Source organism: Scardinius erythrophthalmus (genome assembly GCF_964197995.2).
Source record: "Scardinius erythrophthalmus genome assembly, chromosome: 11".
Taxonomy (NCBI): domain Eukaryota; kingdom Metazoa; phylum Chordata; class Actinopteri; order Cypriniformes; family Leuciscidae; genus Scardinius; species Scardinius erythrophthalmus.
The window spans coordinates 13,650,591-13,660,590 of NC_138231.1; positions in this window are offsets into that span (position 1 = coordinate 13,650,591).

Consider the following 10,000-nt stretch of genomic DNA (forward strand, 5'->3'; position numbering starts at 1 on the left):
CCGCGGGAACTAGTCAAGTCAGGTCAAGTCAAGTTTATTTATATAGCGCTTTTCACAACACAGGTTGTATCAAAGCAGCTTCACAGTATTAAATTAAAATAATACATCAATGTTTGTTTCTAGTGGAAAACGTCCACGTTTGGTAATGCTGATCAATAGTATTGTTGATTGATTAATTAAATTAAACTAGAAAAATGCATTTCCGGGGGAACTGCAAAGTGTGCTTGCTCGGGTGCGGTTCACTAACGTTAGCAGGTAGTGGATAAGGGTGCGTTGAAGTTTGCTTGATCTGAGAATTTCAACAATAGTACTTTTTTCAAGATTGTGCAAAAAGGTGAAAATTCATGTGCATTAAGAGACATGTCTACAATGTAGACTAGTGCCAATGGCATTGTTTATGTGGCTTGGTTGTTGGTTTTGAAATAATTGGTTATGAATATACAGCAGAGAGTGGGAGTGTTTTGGGTGATGAAATAGTATTGTAATATTTGCTCTTACTAATAAGCTGCTGCCACCACCTTTAATTTTTTTAGCCAGTATGGTCTGGCAAGAGAAGACAACACACCACCAACTTCAATCAAAATTAACAGTTTTATTAACAGAGGGGACCAGAAGGACAGGCTCAACTCAACCTAGGAAGCCGTAGAACTACACAGAGTACTACGTACATTCACTCACTTCATTGCATGGTGACAACACCCAGAATTAATTACAGTGGCACTTCAAACTCATTTAAAACTTCAACTTCATGCTAGTGCAACCAAATGGGTACTCACGGCTGTTCCCTAAACCTTCTTAGTTTTAGTCCAACCCACTCTTACTACCCCCCTCTATCACTATAAAGCACAACTTTATTCAATACATCAATTTAATAAATACAGCAGCTATAAAAACATAAAAAAACATCACTTAACTCGCCCACAGCGACGTGCTGCCCCTCCCAATTACGGGGGGGGGGGGGGGTCACCTCAACACTCACGTTGACCTCGGGGAGTCATTCATAAACGGAGAAGTAGGCTTGTGAACAGAATCGCTGCGTTGTATCTTCACGTCAGCACTCACGTCGACATCGGGGACACATTCACAAATGGGGAAACCCCACCGTAAGTCCATTTTAAAAGGGCGAAGTCCAGCCGGGCTCGTGTGATTAAATTGTATCAGCATTCAGGATCAGCACAGTAGCGACAACGGCACTCCTAACCTCCCATCTATATAATCTTTCCCCGCACCCGCTCTCTGTCTATCTTCATCGCCGGCGGCCCTAACCGACCGCGAACGACACCCCCCTCCCAAACAAAAGGTGAGTACCGCCGTCCTGTTGTACAACGTGTCGGAAACCGAGCCGTCTGCACTATCTTTTTTGATCCATATAAACCTTCTTCCACTCCCAATCTCCCAATACACAGCTCCCGCCCCGGTGTTTCTCATTTCTCAATCAGTCTCATTAATCAGTTACCAAGACAACATCCCCAAAATGCGAAACACATTACAGTATTGAAAAGAAGTTGACAGTCTTAATTAACTGTATCCAACAAGAAAATACAAAACTCACCCAGCTGTTCTGTGGTTGAGTGTTCCCTTTGATTAGGAACAAATTTACTATCTCAAATTAAGGTCTACCGTAATTAGCGATGCTTTGATTGCTGCTGTCAAGATGGTTGTCATCGTCAGTCCTCATATTGTAATTAAATGAAAAACGCTATCAGTTTCACTATTAGCTTAATTCTAGCGATGCAATCGCAACAACATGGATAACGCTGTTTGGCCTTGCCTAACTTTATATGACATATGCGCCATATGCTAGAGTTACACATCCCGCTGCCATTTCAGGGCTTGAGTTTCGGTGCGGGAATGTGGGGATTGCGCATAATTTAAACCATTCCCGCAAGGTTAGCTTTTATAGTGCGAGAAATTCCTGCACAAATATATTCGCTTCATCTCAGAGCAAATGATTAAAAAATAAATTCACAGATGCGAGAAAAAAGATGTCAAACTGTCTTTTATTTTCGAATTTAATTCCTCAATCAGCGCTGGACCGGCATTTTCTGTCTTCCGCTGAGCCCTGGCTGTAGACAGATCATATGTTTCACACTGTCAATGCAGTGGTCTGCGTTGCACTGATCTTATTCACACTATCGAGTGTAGGTGCAGCATTCTAACATTGAGTCATAATGAGCTGTTTGTGAAGAAATTATCCGCTTCCAAATTATGTCATTTTAATCACTAAATTGAAACATTAAAAAACAATTTGCTCTTTATGGTGTGCGAGTGATAGAGCGCGGCAGCAACGAACCAACTGATCAGCTTGCAGCGTAACATCAACATTGAATGTTCAGCCGAACAGCTGATCATAGCTGTACAGGGCGCCTTATTATTTTTCATCTCCATAAATATATCTAGTAGTAAAGCAAATGCAAGGGCTAGAAATCAATTAATCTTTTGCTGATACGTCCTTGTCATCATGGAGAGCGCAGTTCATGGTTGCATAGCAACGACAGACGCTTGTGGAAAGGAGAGAGCAGCGCGCTCGCGCTTTCCACTTGTTTTACACATCTAAGGTGCGTTCCATTCGACAGGTTCCATACGCAGTGTTCACTGCTCCCCTACTCCCTGAGCACGGTATATCAGTTGAAGTGGACTTCACTGACAATAACCGCTCATTTGAAACGCCCTGCAAACGTCATCAAAGAAAGTCAACGACGGGGTTGCGCAGATTATTATATAACATAAATATATATAGGACTACATTCATATTTTAATTTTTATTATTATATTATATATTTACAAGTATATTGCACTATTTTACAACTACCTAAAATAAAATCACTTACTTCACAAACTAGCTAAGCTGGCTGCATTCACTGAGGTAAATTATAATCATCAAAAATAGTATATGTAATATTCACAACAATAACCGTTAAAATATTGTCATTTGTATAACAATGGCGATCTGTATGAATACTTACACACATACGTAAACTCCTCCATCGTTAGTTATGACCGTTCTGACTGGTGATGACGTGGTGCGCGAAATGACAGTTGGGTGATCGTCGCTCTCCACTTCCTGTGAAGTGATGTATCGATGTTCCCTTATTCCCTATGCCGTGCGCAGTGCCCTTCGAACTGAACATGTTCGCTCCCTTCGGATTGGAATCTCACTTAAGATGGCGGAAAACCCTGTGAAGTCCACTTCGCAGTCCACAACGCACCTCTAGAGCGACGTTGTTGATTGTTTGAGCATGTGACTGCGCATTTCTCCTTGTTTTCTATTGTTATGCGCAGCATATTTCCCGTGCGCACAAACACAGCCACAGACAATTAATTGTTTGTTCGGTTAGCGAAGAAGAGCATGATGTATTTTGTATAAAGTTTTTATTTTTATTTTTTATTAACTGTTTTGAGAACTGGAAATGCACAATTCATGCATACAAATCTGTATATATTAATAAATGAAGATGATTAAATTAGGCGATGCAAAAAAAGAAATTCAGGCCCTTGCATTTATTAAGACAAACCTAGTAAAAACGAATGCAGTCTATACACTGACTTGGCAGCTCTGTGAAATGTAATACAACAGTGCCACCTACTGTCTAAATGCATTAACATTAAAAGTGTGAGGTGAAACTCTTTTGCATAGACATAGGTAAATGGGTTTGTCAATTAGCCTGAAATATAAAAAAAAAAAAAAAAAATCAGATCTTGTGCTTCCTCACATTGGAGTCCCGAGTTCATGTACAAAGTTTGGTTTCTATACGTGACAGCGTTCCTGAAATATGAACTACTTCCTGTTTTGGCGACTACGCCGCCGATTTCGTTTGGCTGTGACAGGCAAACGCATCCGAAAATCAAAAATCCTTCTAGTAACTTTTGTGAGGCTTGGTCCAAGAATCATGTACGTCTAGTTTCGTGAAGTTCGGACCAAATTTGTGACCTGTGAAACTTTAGTTTCGCTTTCTGTTCAATCCACTATGGCGGACAAACGACATGGACTCGTGATGTCATCTTCGCGAGCAACTTACACCGGTACTGACCGTACGTTTTAAAGTTGGAACGGTGTCTCTGTCTCAAAGGGCCTAGGCGCAGGAGCTGGCCAAAATTTTTCTCCTGGGAATAATAATAATAACTAGAAAAATGCATTTCCGGAGGAACTGCAAAGTGTGCTTGCTCGGGTGCAGTGCACTAACGCTAGCAGGTAGTGGATAGATGCGAGATGCGAGAAAAAATGCGAGAATGCGAGAAAAAAGATGTCAAACTGTCTTTTATTTTCGAATTTAATTCCTCAATCAGCGCTGGACCGGCATTTTCTGTCTTCCGCTGAGCCCTGGCCGTAGACAGATCATATGTTTTACCCTGTCAATGCAGTGGTCTGCGTTGCGCTGATTTTATTCACACTATTGAGTGTAGGTGCAGCATTCTAACATTGAGTCATAATGAGCTGTTTGTGAAGAAATTATCCGCTTCCAAATTATGTCATTTTAATCACGAAATTGAAACATTAAAAAACAATTTGCTCTTTATGGTGTGCGAGTGATAGAGCGCGGCAGCAACGAACCATCAGCTTGCAGCGTAACAACATTGAATGCTCGGCCGAAATGCTGATCATAGCTGCCTTATTATTTTTCATCTCCATAAATATATCTAGTAGTAAAGCTAATGCAAGGGCTAGAAATCTAGTAATCTTTTGCTGTGTCTGAAACCGCTCACTCGTTCACTAATCCCTACATAGTGAATGGCAGTTGAGTGCACTACATCAGCAAAGAATTTGGACGCTGACATAATTATCACGCGCCAGAGAGCTCGGACAATTTGTTATAAACATTACCTACCCATCTTTAATATTTCCTTTTTTTGGCTGTATGAATTGTATGTAACAATTGTATGTATGTATTTTTCATGTTTATTGCGTTATTTGATTAAAAAAAAGATAATAAAAACACTTGCTTGTCATATTTATTTACTTTTTACATTTATATGTGAAAATAAAAGAGAACAAAACACTACACAACACATTTGTTTATTCAAATATAGATATAACGGTATATATAAATAAATAACCAGGCGTCTGGTCTTAAAAATGATTGTTTTCTAACTCGCTTGCACTGTTGCCATGGTGACATTTTTGTTTATTTTTCATTCGCGCTCTATCGCATTATCGTGTTGGATTGTGGGAAATAGTGTCTCAGCAAGTGTACATCGTATGTATACTCGAATTCAGAGAGGATTGTGGGTAAAAGTAGTGAAGAATGTAGGGAATGATGTCGTTCACTCAGAATTCGGACACCACTACAAAATGGCCGACACCCTAAATAGTGCACTATATAGTGGATAGGGAGCGATTTCAGACACAGCTCTTGTCATCATGGAGAGCGCAGTTCATGGTTGCATAGCAACGACAGACGCCACAGGAGAACAAGCGCTTGTGGAAAGGAGACAGCGGCGCGCTCGCGCTTTCCACTTGTTTTTACACATCTAATGTGTGTTCCATTCGACAGGGTCCATATGCAGTGTTCACTGCTCCCCTACTCCCTGAGCACAGTATACCAGTTGAAGTGGACTTCACTGACAATAACCGTTCATTTGAAACGCCCAGCAAATGTCATCAAAGAAAGTCTACGACGGAGTCGCACAGATTATGATATAACAAATATATATAGGACAGGACTACATTCATATTTTAATTTTTATTATTATATTATATATTTACAATTATATTGCACTATTTTACAACTTCCTAAAATAAAATCACTTTACTTCACAAACTAGCTAAGCTGGCTGCATTCACTGAGGTAAATTATAATCATCAAAAATAGTATATATGTAATATTCACAACAATAACCGTTAAAAATACTGTCATTTGTATAACAATGGCGAAATGTATTACTTACACACATACGTAAACTCCTCCATCGTTAGTTATGACCGTTCTGACAGGTGATGATGTGGTGCGCGAAATGACAGTTGGGTGTGTGATCATCGCTCTCCACTTCCTGTGAAGTGATGTATCGATGTTCCCTTATTCCCTAGGCCGTGCCCTTCGAACTGAACATGTTCGCTCCCTTCGGATTAGACTCTAACTTAAGATGGCGGAAAACCCTGTGAAGTCCACTTCGCAGTCCACAACGCACCTCTAGAGCGACGTTGTTGATTGTTTGAGCATGTGACTGCGCGTTTCTCCTTGTTTTCTATTGTTATGCGCAGCATATTTCCCGTACGCACAAACACAGCCACAGACAATGAATTGTTTGTTCGGTTATCGAAGAAGAGCATGATGTATTTTGTATAAAGTTTTTTTTTTTTTTTTATTAACTGCTTTGAGGATTGGAAATGCAAAATTCATGCATACAAATCTGTATATATTAATAAATGAAGATGATTAAAATAGACCAATGCAAAAAACGAAATTCATGCCTGCATTTATTAAGACAAACCTGGTAAAAACGAATGCAGTCTATACACTGACTTGGCTGCTCTGTGAAATGTAATACAACAGTGCCACCTACTGTCTAAATAAATGCATTAACATTAAAAGGTGAAACTCTTGCATAGACATAGGTAAATGGGTTTGTCTATTAGCCTGAAATAAAAAATAAATAAAAAATAAATAAAAAAAATTCAGATCTTGTGCTTCCTCACATTGGAGTCTTGAGTTAATGTACAAAGTTTGGTTTCGATACGTGATAGAGTTCCTGAAATATGAACTACTTCCTGTTTTGGCGACTACGCCGCTGATTTCGTTTGGCTGTGACGGGCAAACGCTTCCGAAAATCAAAAATCCTTCTAGTAACTTTTGTGAGGCTTGGTCCAAGGATCATGCACGTCCAGTTTCGTGAAGTTCGGACTAAATTTGTGACCTGTGAAAATTTAGTTTCGCTTTCTGTTCAATCCAGTGTGGCGGACAAACGACATGGACTCGTGATGTCATCTTCGCGAGCAACTTAAACCGGTACTGATCGAACGTTTTAAAGTTGGAACGGTGTCTCTGTCTCAAAGGGCCTAGGCGCAGGAGCTGGCCAAAATTTTTCTCCCGGGAATAATAATAATAACTAGAAAAATGCATTTCCGGAGGAACTGCAAAGTGTGCTTGCTCGGGTGCAGTGCACTAATGTTAGCAGGTAGTGGATAGATGCGAGATGCGAGAAAAAATGCGAGAATGCGAGAAAAAAGATGTCAAACTGTCTTTTATTTTCGAATTTAATTCCTCAATCAGCGCTGGACCGGCATTTTCTGTCTTCCGCTGAGCCCTGGCCGTAGACAGATCATGTGTTTTACCCTGTCAATGCAGTGGTCTGCGTTGCGCTGATCTTATTCACACTATCGAGTGTAGGTGCAGCATTCTAACATTGAGTCATAATGAGCTGTTTATGAAGAAATTATCCGCTTCCTAATTATGTCATTTTATTCACGAAATTGAAACATTAAAAAACAATTTGCTCTTTATGGTGTGCGAGTGATAGAGCGTGGCAGCAACGAACCATCAGCTTGCAGCGTAACAACATTGAATGCTCGGCCGAAAAGCTGATCATAGCTGTACAGGGCGCCTTATTATTTTTCATCTCCATAAATATATCTAGTAGTAAAGCTAATGCAAGGGCTAGAAATCTAGTAATCTTTTGCTGATACTTCCTTAGCTGTGTCTGAAACCGCTCACTCGTTCACTAATCCCTACATAGTTGAGTGCACTACATCAGCAAAGAATTTGGACGCTGACATAATTATCGTAGTAAAAGATAGTAATCTTTTGCTGATACTTCCTTAGCTGTGTCTGAAACCGCTCACTCGTTCATTAATCCCTACATAGTTGAGTGCACTACATCAGCAAAGAATTTGGACGCTGACATAATTATCACGCGCCAGAGAGCTCAGACAATTTGTCATAAACATTACCTACCCATCTTTAATATTTCCTTTTTTTGGCTGTGTGAATTGTATGTAACCATTGTATGTATGTATTTTTCACGTTTATTGCGTTATTTGATTTAAAAAAAAGATAATAAAAACACTTGCTTGTCATATTCATTTACTTTTTAATTTATATGTGAAAATAAAAGAGAACAAAACACTACACAACACATTTGATTTTTCAAATATAGACATAACGGTATGTATAAATAAATAACCAGGCGTCTGGTCTTATAAATGATTGTTTTCTAACTCGGGTGCACCGTTGCCATGGTGGCATTTTTGTTTATTTTTCATTCGCGCTCAATCGCCTTATCGTGATGGATTGTGGGAAATAGTGTCTCAGCAAGTGTACATCGTATGTACACTCGAATTCAGAGAGGATTGTGGATAAAAGTAGTGAAGAATGTAGGGAATGATGTCGTTCACTCAGAATTCGGACACAAAATGGCCGACACCCTAAATAGTGCACTATATAGTGGATAGGGAGCGATTTCAGACACAGCTCTTGTCATCATGGAGAGCGCAGTTCATGGATGCATAGCAACGACAGACGCCACAGGAGAACAAGCGAAAGGAGACAGCGGCGCGCTCGCGTTTTCCACTTGTTTTTACACATCTAATGTGCGTTCCATTCGACAGGGTCCATATGCAGTGTTCACTGCTCCCCTACTCCCTGAGCACGGTATATCAGTTGAAGTGGACTTCACTGACAATCGCTCATTAGAAACGCCCAGCAAATGTCATCAAAGAAAGTCAACGACGGAGTCGCGCAGATTATGATATAAGAAATATATATAGGACTACATTCATATTTTAATTTTTATTATTATATTATATATTTACAATTATATTGCACTATTTTACAACTACCTAAAATAAAATCACTTTACTTCACAAACTAGCTAAGCTGGCTGCATTCACTGAGGTAAATTATAATCATCAAAAATAGTATATGTAATATTCACAACAATAACCATTAAAAATACTGTCATTTGTATAACAATGGCGAAATGTATTACTTACATACAACTCCTCCATCGTTAGTTATGACCGTTCTGACTGGTGATGACCTGATGCGCGAAATGACAGTTGGGTGTGTGATCATCGCTCTCCACTTCCTGTGAAGTGATGTATCGATGTTCCCTTATTCCCTATGCCGTGCGCAGTGCCCTTCGAACTGAACATGTTCGCTCCCTTCGGATTAGACTCTAACTTAAGATGGCGGAATACCCTGTGAAGTCCACTTCGCAGTCCACAACGCACCTCTAGAGCGACGTTGTTGATTGTTTGAGCATGTGACTGCGCGTTTCTCCTTGTTTTCTATTGTTATGCGCAGCATATTTCCCGCGCGCACAAACACAGCCACAGACAATTAATTGTTTGTTCGGTTATCGAAGAAGAGCATGATGTATTTTGTATAAAGTTTTTTTTTTTTTTTTTATTAACTGCTTTGAGGATTGGAAATGCACAATTCATGCATACAAATCTGTATATATTAATAAATGAAGATGATTAAAATAGACCAATGCAAAAAACGAAATTCATGCCTGCATTTATTAAGACAAACCTGGTAAAAACGAATGCAGTCTATACACTGACTTGGCTGCTCTGTGAAATGTAATACAACAGTGCCACCTACTGTCTAAATGCATTAACATTAAAAGTGTGAGGTAGAGCCCTGCGCGGGACTGTTTTCTTCATCCCGCTCCCGCCCGCGCCCGCCGAATTTCTGACCATTACCGCCCGCTCCCGCAACGTATGTGTTTCACTCCCGCCCGCTCCCGCAATATGTATGTCCACTCCCGCCCGCACCCGCAAAACTCTGAGAATTTATTCCCGCACAATAATAGAGATGCATTGATTTTGTGTCTTCTCCCGTCCCGCAGGAAAAAAACACATATTTGTATTGCTATTATTAAAGAGATTCATGGGGTTGTTTGTTTCGTTTCCCTGGCCGGCATAGCCTACTGGACACATACACACAGGATAATGGAGGAAATCGAGTGTGCTGTTTTTGGATAGTTTTGTTTTCGTTTTTGCTGTTTTTTATCCAGGATACTCTGTCTTGCGCGTGCAATGGTGATGCTTCTCTCTGAA